A 20,646-nucleotide genomic window follows, 5' to 3' on the forward strand; every position below is an offset into this window, starting at 1 on the left:
CTGCAACAAGAAACAATCATGACTCAATTTTAAAGATTATATTCTTGGAGTTGACCTCTGTTAATCTGGGAGAGATTAGGTCTGTTTTGTTGATTGGTGATGGTACTACTAATGTATACAGGTTGAGAACTCCATAAGCAAAGCAGTGGGATTTTGTTTTAATGCCTTTTTTATTAACTCAGAACCTGAGAAGTCTGTGGTTGTAGTGTTAGAAAAAAACATTGTGAAGAAGACAAACACTATCCTAGAAGTTCCAATTGATGGAATTCTGTTATTCATGTATACATCTCCTTGATGACACCATTGGTGGACAGGGTCCAATTAGTTCTAAACCCCACAGGAGACTTGATCCAAAAGCAACTGGGAACATTTCCCAATGTCTGTGCAGAACACCACTGAGGTTGTGAATAGATTGGAGCTAGTTGGGTGTGGTCAACTAAAGTTGGTTATTAGTGACAAACTCTTAGAACATCAATTTTGGGGCACCTGGGTGGATCAGTGGTTGAGTGTCTTCTTCGGCTCAGGTCATGATCCCAGGGTCCTGGGATGGAGTCCTGCATCGGGCTCCCTGAGGGAAGCTTGCTTCTCCCTCTGCTTGTGTCTCTGCCTCTCTGTGTGTCTCTCATGAATAAATAAAATCTTTTTTAAAAAATCAATTTTTGTTGACACTATTATTAACCAGACATGTTTAATATGGAACTAATAAAAAAGCAATGTTACTGTTGAACATAAGAAATCAAGTTTATCCCAGTTGATGAAGAGGTTTATCGTTTTAAGGTGCCATGAGGTACACCACTGCAATTTCAGCCAATGCTTCTGATACTCTCCCTCCAACTTCCTTTAGTGCACAGCTCCATATTCTGGTGCTTCATTAGATTACTTTATGGATGATGGAAAGCACATTCTATTCAGTTTTGAGGACAAGTTATTGGTTATTGTTAGACATGTCTGTGGCTCTGCATCCCATTGATTTTACCCTGGTGATGTCTTCTACCAATAATTGCAAATATTGACAGAACAGTTAGAATGAGTGGAATGTTGGTGGCAATCTTCCTCACTCCTCTGCCAGGCATTAAAAGAGACTGATGACGTGTCTGCTTACATTTTAAAAAGTGTCATTTCATCATGGCTTAATAGATCTTCTGGTGAATAGAGTTGTATATAAGAAAAAAAATCCACCCTAACTAATAGCTTATCTGTGATCTAGGCTGGTTCAGGGCCTTGACACTGGTAGGCATAATATGGAATATTTCACAAAGCTACGAAGTGGCTGGTTTCTCTTGGTTTGTTTCTGATCTAGATACTGCTAACTAGATTTGGAGAGATTTCTTAGTGATATAACCAGCCTTAAGAGTTATTATGAGGGTCATGTGGGTGTCTTGATCTCACCTCAGATTTTGATCTTAGGGTGGTGAGTTCAAGCCCTGTCTTGGGCTGCATGCTGGGTATGGAGAGAGTGAGTATGAGCACTACTAAAAGAAGCCCATTGATCAGATGCAAAACCAAGGAAGACTGTTTAACTTTCTGATGGCTTTCCATCTTAAATATGTATGGATTTAAACATTACACACAGAGTTGATTCTGTCGTTATTTCTTTCTGATGATCTGCTTCTACTTGATGTAGCTTGAATACACTTACCATTTTAATGTACAGAAATGTTATTAACATTAACATTAAGAGAAAATAAAGGATTCTCTTTTTCAGTATATTGTCTAACAAGTAGAAGAAATACAGGGAAATATGTAAAAGTATGTGCTTTGGATCAGATGGACCTGAGTTGACCCCTGACTTTGTCACATATCACTTGGTAGTCTTGAGCACTCACTCTGAGCTTGTTTCCTTATCATTAGAATGGGCATAATAATAGTAGCTATCTCTATTTGTGTGGATTAAATGAAATAATCCATGCAAGATGCTAAGTACAGGGTCTGGTACATACTAAACATGAAATAAATGCCTATTATTTCTATTCTGGTTATTATTTTGAATAAGCCCTTGGTAGTTTATAACTAGAAAATGTAGGCTAGAGATCTTCTCCTTTATTTAAGGACGTTAGGTAGAACATTGCTGTTCAATAGAAATATAATGCAAACCACATATGTAAGTTTAAATGTCCCAGTAACTCCACCAAGAAGTCAAAACACATAAGTGAAACCAATAATAAATTTTATTGAATACAGTATATCTGAAATATCATTTGAACATGTAGTGAACATAAATAATTATTAATGAGATGTTTCATCCCTTAATCACACTCAATCTCCAACACCCAGCGTTTCTTTATATTTACAACACATCGTTTCTGAGACTAGCCACACTTCAATGCTCAGTAGCTACATGTGGTCCATGTCTACTGTCTTGGACAGCACAGTTAGAAACTTACATTTTAAATGGATTCTTAAGGAGGCTCTTTCTGTTGTTAGGGTGGTGAATGTGGTGGGGATGGTATAGACCAGTGCCTCTTAAGCTTTAGCATCCATTAGAACCACCCTGGAGAGCAAGTTAAAATGCAAATTCCTGAGTCCTAACTCTAAAGATTCTGATTATTTAGTTCTAGTGCAAGGACCAAGAATTAGAATGTCCAAATTAATACTGAGGTGGTCCATGAACTACTTTTTTGAGCACCATTGGTACAAAGTCTCCATCCTTGAGTTTTACCATTAGCTTTGATGTTTTCATTAGTTTTCCAAAAGAAGACTAGTTGTACCTATTCCGGCCACAGTAATAGAAATGAAGGGCTTTTCCATGACACACATATCAGTAGGAACATTTCCTGTTTCTACCACCACCACACAGTTATAGGATTGAAAACTTGCAATCTTCCAGTTATTGAGCTACTAGGACCAATGTCTTATCATATGTGGGGTGCTTCATCTTCTCCATCAGGTAGAGATCAGCTGGCTCTTGTTTCTCCAAACCTAGAGCTTGGCCTGAGTCTCCCTAAGCCATGTGCCTCCTCATCAGGTAAAAACCTCTTTTGAATCATCACAGGCTCTGCAATTATCATTACATTGAGTTTGCATTTTAAATAATTTCGTACAATGTATATATTGAATTTACACAATAATTTTGTCCTAAAATCTGTTTAGTATGACTAACAATGTCTTTTTTCACAGTATTTATTAATTGTTTCTCCTTTTCAATGAATATAAATAACACTAATATTTAGGTAGCTGGTCATCTGCTTAATTATACATCTTCATGTCATGTTCATGACTTACGATATTGTCATTACAAAGTAATGTTGAATAATTATGATAGAAACTACAGGTTAGCTTTGTGTTTATGTGTAACTTATGTGTCTGACATTTTGTTCTACCTAAGCACTATTTCAATAATCTACCTACCCTGTGGCCCTCCATGAAGATATTTATTGAAAGCTTGATAGCCTATTCTCTAAAAGAAACTATTTATAATTTTGTTGGAGAATATTATGCAGACAAAGAAAAAAAAATGTCCAAGTAATGTTTAAGCTCACTTAAAACACCTTTGAGTTCTAGGTGCCCAGCAACCAGTACGATATGGGGCAGAAAATGGACTGAAGAGGCAAAGTCAAGTTTGAGTGACAGCTCTGTCATTTACCAGATTCCAGGATTAGACCATTTGGCAATTTATTTACTTCTCTAAGGTTAGTTTCCTCATTTGAAAGACAAGAAGAACAAAGCCCCCAGTTAATGGGGTTACTATGAAGATTAAGTTCTTGTATAGGTTATGGTGCTCAATAGAAGTCAACTGCTATTATTGTTTCAGAAGTAAGAAAAGATTTCTAGGTTGGTTATCTGAAAAGTCACTGTAAAGGAGATGGCATCTGAGTTAGGTCTTCAAAGATGGTAGGATTTGTTTGGTCTTTTTAAAAAACACTTCTGTATGTGAGCTATAAATTCATTGTATAAAATATTAAAGTTATAGTTTTTAAAGGTCATCAATGATTTCACCATTCCAAGATAGTCTATTAATATTTTGGTGTGCTTCCTTATCTCTTCTATCACTTGGGTCTTTTTTTGTCATTATATATGTAACAAGAAGTTAGATAGAATTATTCTTCTCTTGAAATTTCAGTGTGCCAAGTGTCCCCACATTTTAAGGCAAGGTACTGGCACCATCTATAAAGAACTTGCATATGGGATGCTTTTTTGCCAGCATTAGCCCACCACCCTCTTTATCCTAAAAAGAAAAAGAAGAAGAAGGTGAAGAAGTCACTAGAAAGTAAGAAGTTTTATAAAAAGAATGCCTTTAGGGATCCCTGGGTGGCGCAGCGGTTTAGCGCCTGCCTTTGGCCCAGGGCGTGATCCTGGAGACCCGGGATCGAATCCCACATCGGGCTCCCAGTGCATGGAGCCTGTTTCTCCCTCTGCCTATGTCTCTGCCTCTCTCTCTCTCTCTCTCTGTGACTATCATAAATAAATAAAAATTAAAAAAAAAAAAAAGAATGCCTTTAGATCAATGCCTCTCAACTGGAGACATTTGGTGATGTCTGGAGATATTTTTGGTTGTCATAACTCAGGGGTAGACAGTGCTACTAGCATCTAGAGAGAAAAAGCCAGAGATGTTGCTTCACATCCCTCAATGCACAGGACAACTTTCCACAGCAAATACTTCTCTGGCTCCAAATGTCAATAGTGCTATAGTTGAAAGACCCTGCCTCAGAGAGAGAGAGCTGTCCTAGAACAGATGCATGGCTCCTTTTCACATCTGTGGGAAGTGTGCTTCTCTCTCACCTTGATGCAAATATGAATTCAAGAAAACTACTTGGATGGCTTGGCCAAGGTTCTTTGGAGTTTGGTGGGCACAAGTACTAGTATCTGATTTCCTCCTAGTAAAACTCTGAAGAGGAAAGCCATCAGTGGCAGTAGGAGAAAAAAAAGAAGCCCAAGTTAAAAAGCACCTGCATGCACTTCAAGAGTTCAGTCAGACTAAGATCCTTGTTTTTCAGGACTTTATGGACCATGACTGCTATCATCTAAAAAGGGACCATCTCCAAGAAGATACATGTAATAAAGACAGTTTACCATTAGTGAAGGTTGAAAAGACAGTAGTATGAAACTAGGCAAGAGCACCATGCATCTTCATGAGTGGAAAAAGTAGGAAGGAATTCTGCAAAGAGTAAGGGCAGGAGGATTATGTGGGACCAAGATGATCCTTAGAGAACACCAAGACAGTCTCTGAAAAAAAAAGCATTTAAAAAGTTGTCATGTCTAAAGGGATGATGGCAGTTATCTTTTCTCATCCTTCCTTTCCTCCCTACCTTACTTCAATTCAGTGGAATAGAGAGGCAGTCCAGTGAGTAGGAAAGAGGATGAAAGAGCAAAGTGGGTAATTGTGAAGCAACAAATTAATCCCCTTTTACCACTGCAGGTCTCCTAAGTTGGGTCAGGAGAGAAACTTATGTCAAACAAGAAACTGAAGTTGTGATGCTAGCCTAGGCTAGGCTTTAAAAAAAAAATTATTTATTTGAGAGAGAAAGCACACACTTGAGTGGGAGGTGGGGGAAGGAGCAGAATAGAGACTCTCCAGTAGACTTCCGGCTAAGCACAGAGCCCAACGCAGGGCTGACCCCATGACCCCTGAGAATATGACCTGAGCCAATATCAAGAGTCAGGTATTAGACTGACTGAGCCACCCGGGTGCTCCCAGGCTAAGCTTTTTAATATCTTCAAATGACTATACAAGCTAAAGGATTTGCTCATAAGTTCATCTTGGTGACAGGAAGGCTGACTCTCTACAGTTTATTTGAAAAAGGCAGTCATGTGGAAGAATAATTACTTTATATTTGAAACCTACCAAATCTGGCTCCTTCAATAAATTGGTTACTTTCATGTCTATAATAGATATGATATGTAAATATATATATGTATATATATACATGCAGAGAATATACCTGAGTATGATTATATCACATACATAGCAAACTGCTACATATACATATGCATATGTATGTTTTATGTATTTGGATCACACTATGTAAAGAATTTTCTATTGTGTTTCATTTACTCAGCATTCATAAATTTTTTTACATCATTGAAATAATCTGTCATATAGATATATCACAATTCATGTGACCAACCCTAATTCTGTTGTCAAGTATTTCAATAATAAATTACTAATTTACTATGAAAACAACACTGTAATGAACATCTTTATGACTCTCCACCTATATTATTACTTCCTGGACTAAGATTATGAATTTTATTTTAGTGTTATTGATATTTGCATCTAATTGAGAAATCTTTATCAAATTTAGAAATTTTTATTTGCAGTAAAAGACATATGGCATAAAACTTACCATCATAATCTTTTTAAGTGAACATTTCAGTGGCACTAAATATATTCACATTGTTGTGCAACAAATTTCCAGAACTTTTCATCTTGCAAAACTGAAACTCTAAACCCATTAAACAACTCTGCATTTCCTCCTCCTCCTAACTTGTTAAGTACCATTCTACTTTCTGTTTCTATGAATTTGACCATTTTAGATAACTCATGTAAGTGGATCAGACTAATTTGTCTTTTCATGATTAGTTTATTTTACTTAGCATAATATACTCAAGGGTCATCTAGGTTGTAGCATGTGACAGGATACTCCTTTTTTAAGGCTGAATAACATCCATTGTATGAATAATATCCCATTGTACATATACATTACAGTCTGTTAATCCATTCATCCATTGATGGTCATTTAGGTTGCTTACATTTGTTGGCTATTGTCAATAATACTATTATGAATATGGGCATACAAATATCTCTTGGAGACCCTGCTTTCAATACTTTGGGATAAAGGACTTGAATAGACATTTCTCCATTGGGGCACCTCGGTGGCTCAGTGGGTTAAGCGTTTACCTTTGGCTCAGGTCATGATCAGGTCCTGGGATCAAGCAGCACTTCTGGCTCCCTGCTCAGTGGGGAGCCTACTTCTCCTTCTCCCTCTGCTCCTCCCCCCAACTCGTGCTCCCTCTCTCTCTCAAATAAATAAATGGATTTTAAAAAAATTTCTCCATAGACAATATAAAAATGGCCCACAAGCCTATGAAAATTTTCTCAATATCACTAATCATAAGAGAAATGCAAATCAATACAGCAGTGAGATTCCACTTCATACCCATTTGGATGACTATTATAAGAATAAAACAAAGCAAAAAAAAAAAAAAAAAAAGAAAAGAAAAAACCCAGAAAATAACAAGTGTTGGCAAGGATGTAGGGAAATCAGAACTCTTGTGTACTTGTGGTATTGTAAAATGGTACAGCCACTATGGAAAACAGTATGGAGTTTCCTCAAAAAATTAAACATAGAACCACCATATGATCAAGTGATGTGCATCTTTACATAATAGATACACAGCATTTCTACCCCATTTTATTGTTCAAAGTATGTGACAAGACCAACCCAGATTTTAAAGAAGAAATAAATGCCACCTCTTGATGAGAGGTGTGACATGTGCACACAACAATGGAGGAATTAAGGAAGGCTATCTTTAAAGACCATTTACAGTAGATAATTTGATACAGGGATAATGATAGTCTTAGTTTTATTTTACATTTCTTCAATTACTTATGAGTTTTTTCATGTTCCTCAGTCATTTGTAGTTCTGTGAATCATTTGTTTACGCCCTGTGACTTTAAAAAGCTTTCTCTAGCAGTTTTAAAAATTTTTTGTAAAAAGTCTTTGTACCTTAGGTTTGTTGATTTTGAGAAAATAGGATGTTAACCTATTTCCTATCAAATGTAGTATAAAACTCTGTTTATCATATAGCATTAAATGTTTATATGTAGAGTATTCTAAAATTTTCAATTTCTAAGTAACAAAATCTGTTTAGGTTTTTTTTTGTAACATATTCAGTGATAATACACAAAATACATAATTATAGTGAATATTCATCATGTTTTTGGCAGCACAACCTTCTTATGCTTTTCCTAGTTTGAGGGAATTTCCAGTTGTCTGGGTTTGTATTGGACAAGGCACATACTCCTGGGGGTATGCATGTGGTTCACTAAGGAAGCAGAAAGAAATTATTGAAATATTTCTTTTTATTGATTTTATCTTAAAAAATATAGAAATTAAACTTTACCATTACTTAATATAGGCACAATCCGGGCAGCCCTGGTGGCGCAGCGGTTTAGCGCCGCCTGCAGCTCAGGGCGTGATCTGGAGACCCTGGATCGAGTCCCACGTCGGGCTCTCTGCATGGAGCCTGCTTCTCCCTCTGCCTGTGTCTCTGCCTCTTTGTCTCTCTCTCTGCATCTCTATGAATAAATAAATAAAATCTTTAAAAAAATATATAGGCACAATCCCTGGACTTTTAGATCCTTTGTTTGGATCACATATCAGGTATAGGGGATAACCAAGAGAAGATGGTGCTCTAAAACATGGAAGGTTGATGGAACTGCCCTTTATTTCTTTTTGGAAGATTTCCATGTGCTGCCTTTTCATGTGACTAAAAAGATTTACAGGTTATAGTATGTAGCTTTATTTAACCTATTCTTCAGGGGTACCTGGCTGGGTCAGTCAGAAGAGTGTATGACTCGGGGATCCCTGGGTGGTGCAGGGGTTTGGCGCCTGCCTTTGGCCCAGGGCGCGATCCTGGAGACCCGGGATCAAATCCCACGTTGGGCTCCCTGCATGGAGCCTGCTTCTCCCTCTGCCTGTGTCTCTGCCTCTCTGTCTCTCTCCGTGTGACTATCATGAATAAATAAATAAAATCTTAAAAAAAAAAAAAAAAGAAGAGTGTATGACTCTTGATCTTGGGGTCACAAGTTCAAGTCTCATGCTTGGTGTAGAGATTACTTTAAAAAAAAATTTTTTTTAAAAACTATCCTTCAAATATAGACAAGTGTCTAGAGGTTTCCTGAAAATAAATGCGGATTGAATACACTATTATCAACGCAAACATAAGTGAACTTGGACTGACACTCTACTTCTTATTACCTACCTTAAAAGCTCATCAGATCTGTCAAGAGATTGGCCAGAACAATTAAAATGAATAAGATAGTTTGACATACAGAATTAAGTTTATATCCCATTTGTACATTTTATTTGCATAGCTAATGGTAGAATAAAGTTACTATGATTGGCAAGATGGTCTTTATAACCATCTAATATGTGAAGACAAATCTCTATAATTTTTCTCAGATATCAAAATTCACATTATACTCATTTGCTACTTAAATCTTTTCCCCTAATCTTAATAATACATATTGAGCTTAATGTTTATATCGAAGTTTCTTACTTAGTATCTTTCTGAGGGAAATTTTTCAGATGTGACAGCTATTGAAAATTGATAATGAAATAAATTCAAGAAATAGTCTTTTGGGGGTGCATGGCTGGCTCAGTGGGAAGAACATGTGACTCCTGATCTCAGAATTGTGACTTTGATCCCCATGTTGGGTATAGAGATTACTTAAAATTAAATCTTACAAAAAAAAGAAAGAAAAAGAAATAGTCCTTTGTGTGCACTCTCGAAAATAGCGAAGACAACATTTTAGTGAAGCATTTTAATCATGGTGGTATTAAGAAAATATTATTTATATCCATTTTAGGGTATACATTAGTACTAATACAGAAATAAATATAATAAAAAGATGTAATAATTTCCATTTTCATTTTTATCACATTTAAAAATGTATATCTGTATAATTTTTATATATAATAACCCTGAATAAATAAATAAATAAATAAATAAATAAATATTTAATCAAGAATATTGCTAGCTCACACAATTGGCAAATTGGACATAGGTTTCTTTCTTTATGTAGAACATTTTTATTAGTTATAGTTTATTTCTACAACATAAAAAATACTTTGTGGAAATTACAAAAATAAGGCTATTGTCCATAAAATAATGGAAAATGAAAAATATAACAAAAGTAGTTACAAATAGCACAGTCAGAATATGTATTTTTAATAGTTGTTTTATGGAAATGAATTATTTATGATGATTTCAATGGTTACTTGATTCAGTATTTCATTTTCCAGGAAAATCACCTCCTATTTACTTGCTAATTTCCTTCAGATATTGCACACCTTAAGTAGTTTTAAGTACATTTTAATTTTTTTTTAGTACATTTTAATTTTGAAACCATATTTGCCACTGACAACTGAAATTGGAGATCATTTATAACCTCAGAGCTATCAGAATATTTGAAAATGTATTCAGTGAGTTATTGCTGCATTTCAATATTGAAATTGCAATATTTCAGAGGAAATCTATGTAGATTCTAGAAAACAGCTTAAAGACTTTAGTTTCTCAAATATTTGTGACCATAAATATCACACTCGCTGTTATAGTCATCAATAGACACCAATTGTAATTTTTTATGTAGTTGTAGTAGCTCATTTTCTTCGTATTTTATCAAATGGTGGTATCTAGCGCGCAAAAACAAGCATACTATTCTCTTGGCATCATAAAACTTTCCTTAATGATAATATTACCATATCTGATACAGAAAACAAAATTATTCACTTGGAAATTTTGGTTTTGGACAGAGATGGGCTGATCGTGGGAGTTCCAGTCAAACTTGGTCTTTTTGCTTATAGTTTTTGAGATTCATAATTATGTCCAAAAATTATAATTTCTTTAACAATAATATATTTTTCATAACAACCATAATCATAATCTTTTTTAAAGAAATTTCTTAATCTCTTTGGCATTTCAAGGATATTAAAGTCTTGAATTTCAGTTTCTGTAACATTTTGCTTACAAAATTAATACTTTAAAAAATATGATAAATTAGAACTAAACAGATACATATAAATGTTGATTTTTTGCAAGTATTCTTTGGCTTCTTTTCTAGAATGCATATTTTTGCTAATGCTATCAAAAAGTTTTAAGAGTTTTTAACCTGTCTCTGTGTTATTTTCATTTATTTTTATTGTCAGTTTTTATTTTTTAATTTAAAAAATGTTAAAATTTTTAAATTAAGTTTTTATTTTAATTTTAGTACAGTTAATACACAGGGTTATATTAGTTTCAAGTGTACAGTATAGTAATTCAACACTTCCACACATCACCTGGTGATCATCACAAGTGAACTCCTGAATCCTTCACTCACTCCCATCAAACCTTTTCTCTGTGTTTTTAGTAACATAATGTTACCAACTGCATTTCCTGTTACAAATTCAACAATGGCTAAATACCTATGTTTGGTAAATTCTATACCCTTTAATTTTTATTGAGGTTAAAAAGTAGCTCTATAGTTCGTGCCATATAAAAAGCTATCAGTTATCAGAGAGAGTTTTGCTGTCTCATTTCCTCCTAGCTTAAGAAACGCACAGAAAACAGAATATAGGATATTCTATCATTTTCAAACATCATCTGTTGCGATTTATTATGTTTTCCATGCACATTTATACCATTATTGTACCCAGATTTTAGATTTCCTGATTTTCTCTTATAAGTGGTCTACTGGAAATACATATATAATTGTTCTTTTTTTCTTTCTTTCTTTCTTTATTTATGATAGTCACACAGAGAGAGAGAGAGGCAGAGACACAGGCAGAGGGAGAAGCAGGCTCCATGCACCGGGAGCCCGACGTGGGATTCGATTCCGGGTAACCAGGATCGCACCCTGGGCCAAAGGCAGGCGCCAAACCACTGCGCCACCGAGGGATCCCTATATAATTGTTCTTTAACGTATGTCACCTACTGGATGGAAGTGCCTCATATAGCTGCATGTTGAAATAACAAGCCTTGCATTTTTAAATTCACAGGTCTAATAACGTGGCTTTGATTATATGTGTATGTGTATGTAGGAGCCAGCTTGCACCGGCTAGTGAAAGCCTATTATTAAATATTCAGGAATTTTGTGAGCCAGTTATTAAATTATTAGGAGCTTGATATCAGCCTAGGAGTGTTTGCATCATTGAAATTGGCAAATGCCACAAATCAGGACTTCTTTCTTCTTTTTTAAGAGAATCAGTTTATTAGCACATCTAAAATGATTGAATAAGAATTAGAATTGTTCACCTCATCAAATAATCTTGCTAATTCCATCTGCTATAATCTTGATTTGTGGTTTTGCATTTCATCCCCTAAATAATGTGCAATATTGTTACTTGTTGTTGATGTTTGTGTTATGCATAGTGTCCATCATAATGTTATCCAATTTTGCTAGGGTTTCCACCAAATGAAGGAGATTCCTTTTTTTTTTTTTTTTTTTTTTTTGAAGGAGATTCCTATCGTCAATTCAGTTGTGTAGATTATTCTATGAATGCTCAATTGCTTTGCTAAATACATAATTATTGGGGGCCTGGGTGGCTCAGTCGGTTAAGCCACTGCCTTTGGCTCAGGTCATGATCTCAGAGTTCCAGGATCAAGTCTTAAATGGTGTTCCCTTCTCAGTGGGAGTCTGCTTCTCCCTCTGCCCCTCACCCCGCTCTTGCTCTCCCTCTCTCTCACTCTCTCTGTGTCTCTCAAATAAATAAATAAAATCTTCAAAAATACATACATACATACATACATAATTATGTATAGTATACACTCACTAATAGCACATTAATAGCTTCTCATCTTCAAATAATTTATTTCTTGTAGCATCAATTATTATCTATTTTTTCAAAGCAGTTTTTAATTTTAAACACTTAATAAAATATGTGTGGTGTATTTCACTCTATTCCTGGTTTACAATAATTAAGTGACAAAATCTGTCATTCTATGCCCCTATACTCTTTATTCAGTTGTTTTTTTCTTTAATGTATTTACAAAATTATATATGTTAAATATATATATTTTAAAATATACATATTTTAGAAAGGATTTTTTCAGCCTAAGAAAAAAGTAATAGGAGTTAGAATTTTTTTTGACACTTGCCAGAATTCTTATATGAGAAATTTCCAAAAACCTCCTCTCTCTGCTTTCTTCTAGAAGATAAATTTGTCCTATTTGAGATGGATAATCTCAACAAGAGGGTTCTGCTTTTAATATTCAAATACAATGACTTCAACTGGATCAACAGAAAGTATGTTTCATTTAGCGATTTCTACATGGTTTTTTTTCTATCATTTTTTAATGGGATTCATCCATTCTTACTGACATATAAATAGAGAGTAAATCACCACTTGCCCCTTCTGTGAAGTCTGTGCTAGATTCTTCTGAAACTAATCATTTCCTTTTCTTTCTTCCCTTTGGCATTAAATGATCCAAATAATTTCTTTTTCATTTTTTTGTATGGTAGATTCTCATATTTTGTTTCTCTGATCATGATACACTTTTTTTAAATGTTTTGAGTATCTGGGCAGAAATAATGTGATCATTTTATACATACTTTAGAATATGTAATATTTTAAAATTATATTCATTTAATGAGCCATCAAGCTTTAACAGCAGTTAAAATTGTATAACAAAATTTTCACAGCATAATAATGGCTCTGTTATAATTAGACCATTATGTGGTAATGGTAAATAAATATTACTCATTCTATAGTGATTCATGTCAGATGAAAGTATTATTAAGCTTAAATGGAAACTCTGCAATATTGTTTTAGTAAAATAAGCAAATGACAATACTGTTAAGTGCAAAATGAGATGCAAAATATAGCTCCATTTTACTACCAGGGAATTTTTCTTTTTCATTCTAAGATATTTTCTGATGAACTCATGAAATTTGTGAAAAGTAGCTTCCAGTATTAGCAGCATTGTTTACTGTGGTATCAACAAAGTCTTTTGATTGTTTTTTTTTTGATTGTTAAGATCATTTATTCTTCATGAGTCAAAGCAAAATGATATCTTTGTACTCTATTACGAAAAGATATTTTACTTGATTAGTTGGGAACTATTATAATGAATATACAAATAACCTACCTTTGAAATCTAAAAAAGTTATAATGAAATATTTTTAAAAATAGATCAAAATAATAAATGTGTCTACAATGTGAATGTCACTCTCTCAGTTGTCTCTGCCTTGTATGGGACACAACCTGGATACCTGTAAGCAGCAGGTGTGCTCCTGTTGTAGATGCACATTCATATAACTGGAGACCATTTCATTAGCATAGTGTAAGTACTAACAAAGCAAGCATTATTGTTACTACAAATAAAAACAAAATTTAAAGTAGTTAACTTGATCCATCTATTCCTTTGTGATTTTCTCCATTGGTTTGCTTTCTGTTTTTGCTAATAGAGTTATTTCCCTTTCTGAGATCATGTCACTAGTCCTCTATATTTTCTGCTATTTTTTATAGTAAGTAAAACTTTTAAATTCTGTCAGATTTATTTTAATGCATGAAATATAGTAAAAATCTAGCTTTCTCTTGATTTTATCTATTATGTACTCATCCTTTAAGTAATAATCTTTCTCTATTCATTTCTGATATAATTTTTATCATAACTTTTGATAGAGTCTGTTTCTATAGTATCTCTTTTATTTGTACCTATTGTACTTTAATGTGCTATGTTATTCAATATAGCTTTATAATACATTTCTTTATTTGGCAAGATGATTCTTCACTCATTAAGGAGCTTTGCTTCCATTTTTTCATTAGACATCTTTGCCCATTTATTCTTTCAATGTATAACGTAGGACTTGAAAGAGTGGAGATAAAGAGAGAAAAGGTATTTCAAGGAAGAAAAAAAGTAAAGGCAAAGAACTTCCACTGAGTAGATGGAAAGCAATGTTGAGTCTAAAAAAGGAAGGTCATCTGTTTTTCCACTCTCACCTGTCTTGAAGCTAAAATGGATTCTCTGACATCAACTCAACCAGATAAGAGAATTAGAGAAACAAAAACAAAAACAAAAACAAAACAAAACATAAATACTCTAACAAATATGTATATGAATACTGCAGGCTTGCCACAGCACTTGCTTATTTAATTTGCTCTTCAGCGCATACTGTCTAAATAGAAAATTTCTGCAAATTTTCTGAGAAAGTAAAATTTTCTAAACCTGATATTTGGTTTTTCCTACACCTGATATTTGCTTCACATTGCCCTCCCTGGAAACCTTACCTCTTACCAACTTTCGTGAAGTGTCATTTATTCTTTTAGTAAACCTGAGTCAAGATTCAAGAAAGCCCTGGTTTTATAATTGAGAGGTTTGGGCTTGGTTTCATTTTGAGGTTTTGGGGATGATAGAAACTCAAAACAAAATGAAAGCTCTTTAAACCCTCAAACCTCCATTTTATAAAAAATATTTGTAATGCCCTCTGTTTTGCCACAAATGAAATTTATAATAAATTTACCGGCTGACATATGGATTTTTTAAAATCCATATAAGTCCGATATAAAGAATAAATAGAAAGAAATATATTTATAGTTTCAATATGTAAATGCTTGGTCACAGCCACACTGAAAGGTGTAAGGAAGTTGTTAGATATTTTTTTTGCAACTCTGTGTAGCAATCACGGTGCAAGAGAGCTGTAGAAGCAGATCAATAGAGTGCACAGTATTGGCAACTCAAAAGCCTAAGTGTTTAGACTGTCAATAACTTGATTTTCCAAAATGGTAAACCACTGTTGATAACATTCAGTCTAAGACTGAATATAATCCTTTTTTTGAATTTTATGTAGTTGCATGCTTGAAAAGATCAGTGTATACATAAAGCAAGTCTGAGTCTGCACTCATTTCATTGTACTCATCCCCTTTCTGAATACATTCCAGAAGTACTGTAAACTCTTGACATTCTTAAGGGACAAATATTCATGGACCACCAGGTGTGACATTCCCAATATTATAATGAGATGAAAGACTAGATTGACCATGATAATCTCAAGTATGTTAGAAGTGAATGTATACAGAAGAGGTGGGATTGGTGGGAGACCCCTCTCCCCTACAAGATGAGCTCTCAAACTAAAATTCCAAAACATATAGGAAAAACTAACCTGAAGAGATTCAGCCAACAGAATCAACAATTAAGAGTCATTCCCCACTGAGCGCCAAACCTAATTCCCCAAATGGTCCCATTTCTGCTCCAACAAGATGAAAAAACTATCATGAACCAGGAGAAACCCACCAAACTGCAAGCACAAGTGTGCTTGTGGGAAAGGAACTGCTCACCGAAAGAAGGTGATTAGAACAGCTACAGCAGATGATAAAAACTTCAGTTCTCCTTAAAGAAGTTAGGGGTAAACAATATCTCTGGTATTGAAGAAGTGAATATGTTCACAAATCAAGGAACAATGATCCACTTTAACAACCCTAAAGTTCAGGCATCGCTGGCAGCAAACACTTTCACCATTACAGGCCGTACTGAGACAAAGCCGCTGACAGAAATGCTACCCAGTATCTTAAGCCAACTTGGTGCAGACAGTCTGACTAGTTTAAGAAGACTGGCTGAAGCTCTGCCCAAACAATCTGTGGATGGAAAAGCACCACTTGCTACCAGAGAGGATGATGATGATGAAATTCCAGATCTTGTGGAGAATTTTGATGAAACTTCCAAGAATGAAGCAAACTGACTCATCATCTGACTCAGTCAACTTCTGAAGAAGATAAAACTTGAAGTTACTGGGAGTTGCTATTTTATATTATGACTGCTTTTTAAAATTTTGTTCATGGATCTGATAAAATCTAGATCTCTAATATTTTTAAGCCCAAGCCCCTTGGACACTGCGGCTCTTTTCAGTTTTTGCTTATACACAATTCATTCTGTGCAGCTAATTAAGCTGAAGAAGCCTGGGAATAAAGTTTGAAACAAGGTTAATAAAGATCTTTGCCTAGGAAAAAAAACAAGAGTCACTCCCTCCCACCCCTGTCCCCCGCCAAAGATTTTCTTAAGTATAGAAGAATCTGAAAATAATTTCACCAAGTCATCCTCAATTAGCTCTGTAACTAGATAAATAAAATATTTTCACTTATAAAAGTCTGCTATTTTTCAATAAGATACTTCTAATGACTACTATTTACAGAGTTAATAGTCGAGTAAGAGCTACATCACTCTAGCTAGATTTTTATTGTTTTTGGTTGAGTAAGTCTCACAGGCCACTTGAGGGAGAAAAGCTTATTTCAAACCAAAATTTAAAAAATTAGTTAACCAGTAAAATCTCAAGGAAATAATGGTCTCCTAGAAGTTCAGAATCAAAGACCTCAGAGTCTCTCAATACCAACCAGGGCACCTGCCTAACCCACTTTCAGTGAAATCACTGCATCCGGGCCCATGCTCCTTTCAAATTGTAAATAAAGTTCTTTGTCACACTAATTACAACATGACAGGGAGTGAAGTGAGGCCTTGAACCCCAGAGCAGAGCTAAAGATGGCTTTGTTACTCATCAGCTGTACACTCTTGGGCAAATTATGTATCCTCTCTGCATCTCCATTTTTTCACCTGGTAAATGGGGATGATGATGATGATACTTATGCCCTGGTTTTTGTAAGAACTGAAAGCTAACTTTCATGAAAGGCTTGAGACAGTACCTGGAAAACAGTCAGTGCTACATAAACATTGCAGGAATTCCAGCCTTAGTCTTCACTGCTCTCTTTGAATACTAGAAAACTGCTAGTCCCAGTTAATGATTCCAGATCTTTGTATGATTTTTTCATATTACATGGTTTTTATTCTCTTTCCATCTTTATCAGGCTCCAATTTGGCAATATTCAATATTCTTGAAAACTGGGTTCCTAGATTAAACCTATACCACAGGTGTGTTCTGACCTGTGCCACATAGAATGTGTTCATACTGCAACTTAAAACCAATGTTGGGGGATCCCTGGGTGGTTCAGTGGTTTAGCGCCTGCCTTTGGCCCAGGGCATGATCCTGGAGTCCCAGGATCCACTCCCACGTCAGCTCCCAGCATGGGGCCTGCTTCTCCCTCTGCCTGTGTCTCTGCCTCTCTCTCTTTCTGTCTCTCATGAATAAATAAAATCTTAAAAAAAAACACACAATGCTTACTGTACTTCTACTAAAATATCCAAAAACTTATTCAAATAGGAAGCTGTAATATCAGTCCACAAAATGAGATGTCCAAGATCTTTGTATTTGTATAACTGAACTCAATTTATATTGTATGTCCCCACACTCTTGGATGGTAAAGATATTTGAGTTAATTCAGATTCAGACTCCTTGGCCCCAGGGTTGCATCTGAATTCTAGGGGCTACAAGGTTCACAGGACTCACAGAACCAAGGTATCAGGATGGAGTGGGAGAGAACATCTGATTATCAGTAAGTATCTAGACAATAATCCACTCAGAGGTCCTGGTTCCCTTCTAGACCTCAGTCATTGGTCATTGGCAGGCCAGTATGGCACCCTCCTGTGCTTCCCTGCCATTCCCATCATTAAGACCTCTTTAAGAACCTGATTCTCCTCTGACTCATACCTTTTTGTGGGAGAATTCCACTGTAGGGCCCAGCTGTAATCTGTGGAACACTTGTATTTTTCCGTCCTACACTCATCTGCTGTTGCCATGCCATGTGCTCTAACACAAGGAACTCTGTAAGTCTTGCATCACCCAGACAACAGTTAGGTTTCCTCATCAGGCTGGTGGCAGGGACTGGAGTGCCTGTGAGTGCCTCTCCCCACTCACAGCCCCAGCTACCTCCCAAGGACAGAAGCTTGGGTCTCCGCAAGCTTATCCAGTTTCCTCAATCCTTGGTTCACCCCCAATGTCCTAGAGTGCCACCAGGCTTCATCATGTCCCCCCCCCTCTGCTTCTCTCCATTATTTGGGATAAGGAATCTTTGTTTATTTTTGTGAAGGAGACACTGATTCTGATTCACCATGTATTCTTCTAAATGGGATGAGACTTTTTTGAAAAAAATGATCACTTGTTAACTTTACAACATTTTTAAAGTCTAGTGTCTCCTATGACACTTTTTTCCCAAGGACAAGGAGACAAAATGCCTAGCTCCCCAAATTGGAAGGAGGGAGAGAGTTGGGGGGAAAAGAAAACACGAAAAAAATGCATCAGTTAGAATCACAGAATTTCTCACCTTATTACCTTTTTTGATGACATTGAATCAAATTGAGGCAATTATATAATCAAGTAAAATATTTTCTCAGCCCCAACTGGAGTATAGGTCAGGCATGTTGCTTGGTGCCAGGGGCATAAAGATGAAAGATACTGGGCCTCGCTGGCCTCGCTGCCATCACTAACGGATGTTTCATTGTCTTCACCTCTACTTCTGCTTTATTTAGGATCATGTAATTTTTCAGCTGTGTTACAACTTTTTCACTGGTTTCCCTGCTTCAGATCTCATTTTCCAGTTTTATGTACCCCCTACCTATACTTCACATTCATTAAAACATGAATCTAATCATATCATTCTTTTACTTAAAAATGTGCAGTGGTTCCCATCACCTTTGGGACAAAATTCCAGGCATAATCTTAGTCTTTAAAAACATTATTTCCTTTAGTTCTCAAAGCAACGCTATCAGGTAGCTATTGTGATCTCAATTTTATTCTTTTTTTTTTTTAAGATTTTATTTATTTATTCATGATAGACATAGAAAGAGAGAGGCAGAGACACAGGAGGGGGGAGAAGCAGGCTCCATGCCGGGAGCCTGACGCGGGACTCGATCCTGGGACTCCAGGATGGCGCTCTGGACCAAAGGCAGGTGCTAAACCACTGAGCCACCCAGGGATCCCCGATCTCAATTTTATAAACAAAGAAGCTGAAGCCCAGAGAGCTTCACAGAACTGACCCAACCACAGCTCAAAATAAGCTTTCTTGTCTCTAGACTCACTGTTTTTAAAACAAGACTGAATTTTCTGGTCTCCTTAATTCAATCTCCCTCCTATATTAAGGATGATGGATATAGTAGGACTACCACTGCTATTACTACCACGACTATTATCACTGTAACTAGTTAACTATCACTTTGGATTTTTTGCCCTCACTTATCTTCAATATAAAGAAGGAGGAGGAAGAAACTTACCTAGTCGGCCAAGTCTGTCAATCAGCCAAATGAACCTTGACAGTCCATGGGTGACAAATTTTGAGCCAAGTCACCCTTGCATGCAGTACAGTTTATCCAAAGACTTACAGATAAAACACTCGGTGGCTTGTTCCAGTCTATATACTGTCATTGTGAAAGTAGAATGGAAATTCCAGTCTCCTGAATCTTCTGTCCACTAAGCCAAAATGCAACACATATATCCACTGATCTAAACGAACAGAAACCTTTCAATAAGTTAGCCCCATGTAACAGGCAACTTAACACATTTGAAAGCTTTAAAATATGACAATTAATCACATCTCTAGGAAGCATGTGGTACAGCTGAATGGCGATTCACAGGCAAACCTCAAAAACACCAACGTTGCTTATGACTGTAAACCTCACTCAAAATTTGTTCCCGAGTGGTTTCAGTATTCAGTTGGAAGAGTGACAGTTGGAGTTAATGGTTTTCTTTTCTCACTTTTCTTCAGAAACCAATCCATCTCACTACCACAGTGCTTTGCAACCTTTTTAAACCTATGACTCCCTTGGATAAATTTGGAAATCTCATAATACCATTTCTCCAACCTCTGACTCCCACCCTGACCAGAGCTTGTGTGTGCAGAAAAGGCATAGTATTTCTTATGCATCATGCCAGAAAAGAAAAAAAAAAAAGGCATTTAATGTTCCAAATGATTATGTAAAAAAGGCATTTTGCTTTCCAAATTTAAAAATATATTTTGACCTTTTTTTTCAAATCACATATCATCCATTCATAACCCTATCCCTCCCAGCTACTACATCAACTATATGCTTGCACTTACTAATCTGTGGCCTCTTTTTTTTTTT

General features: G+C 35.7%; 1 pseudogene; it reads left to right on the top strand.

Annotated features, from left to right (window-relative positions):
* Positions 1-15,898: 15,898 nt before the first annotated feature.
* Positions 15,899-16,381, top strand: LOC100683103 (annotated as a pseudogene).
* The last annotated feature ends 4,265 nt before the right edge of the window (positions 16,382-20,646 follow it).

This window comes from Canis lupus, chromosome 23 (genome assembly GCF_011100685.1).
Source record: "Canis lupus familiaris isolate Mischka breed German Shepherd chromosome 23, alternate assembly UU_Cfam_GSD_1.0, whole genome shotgun sequence".
Classification (NCBI taxonomy): domain Eukaryota; kingdom Metazoa; phylum Chordata; class Mammalia; order Carnivora; family Canidae; genus Canis; species Canis lupus.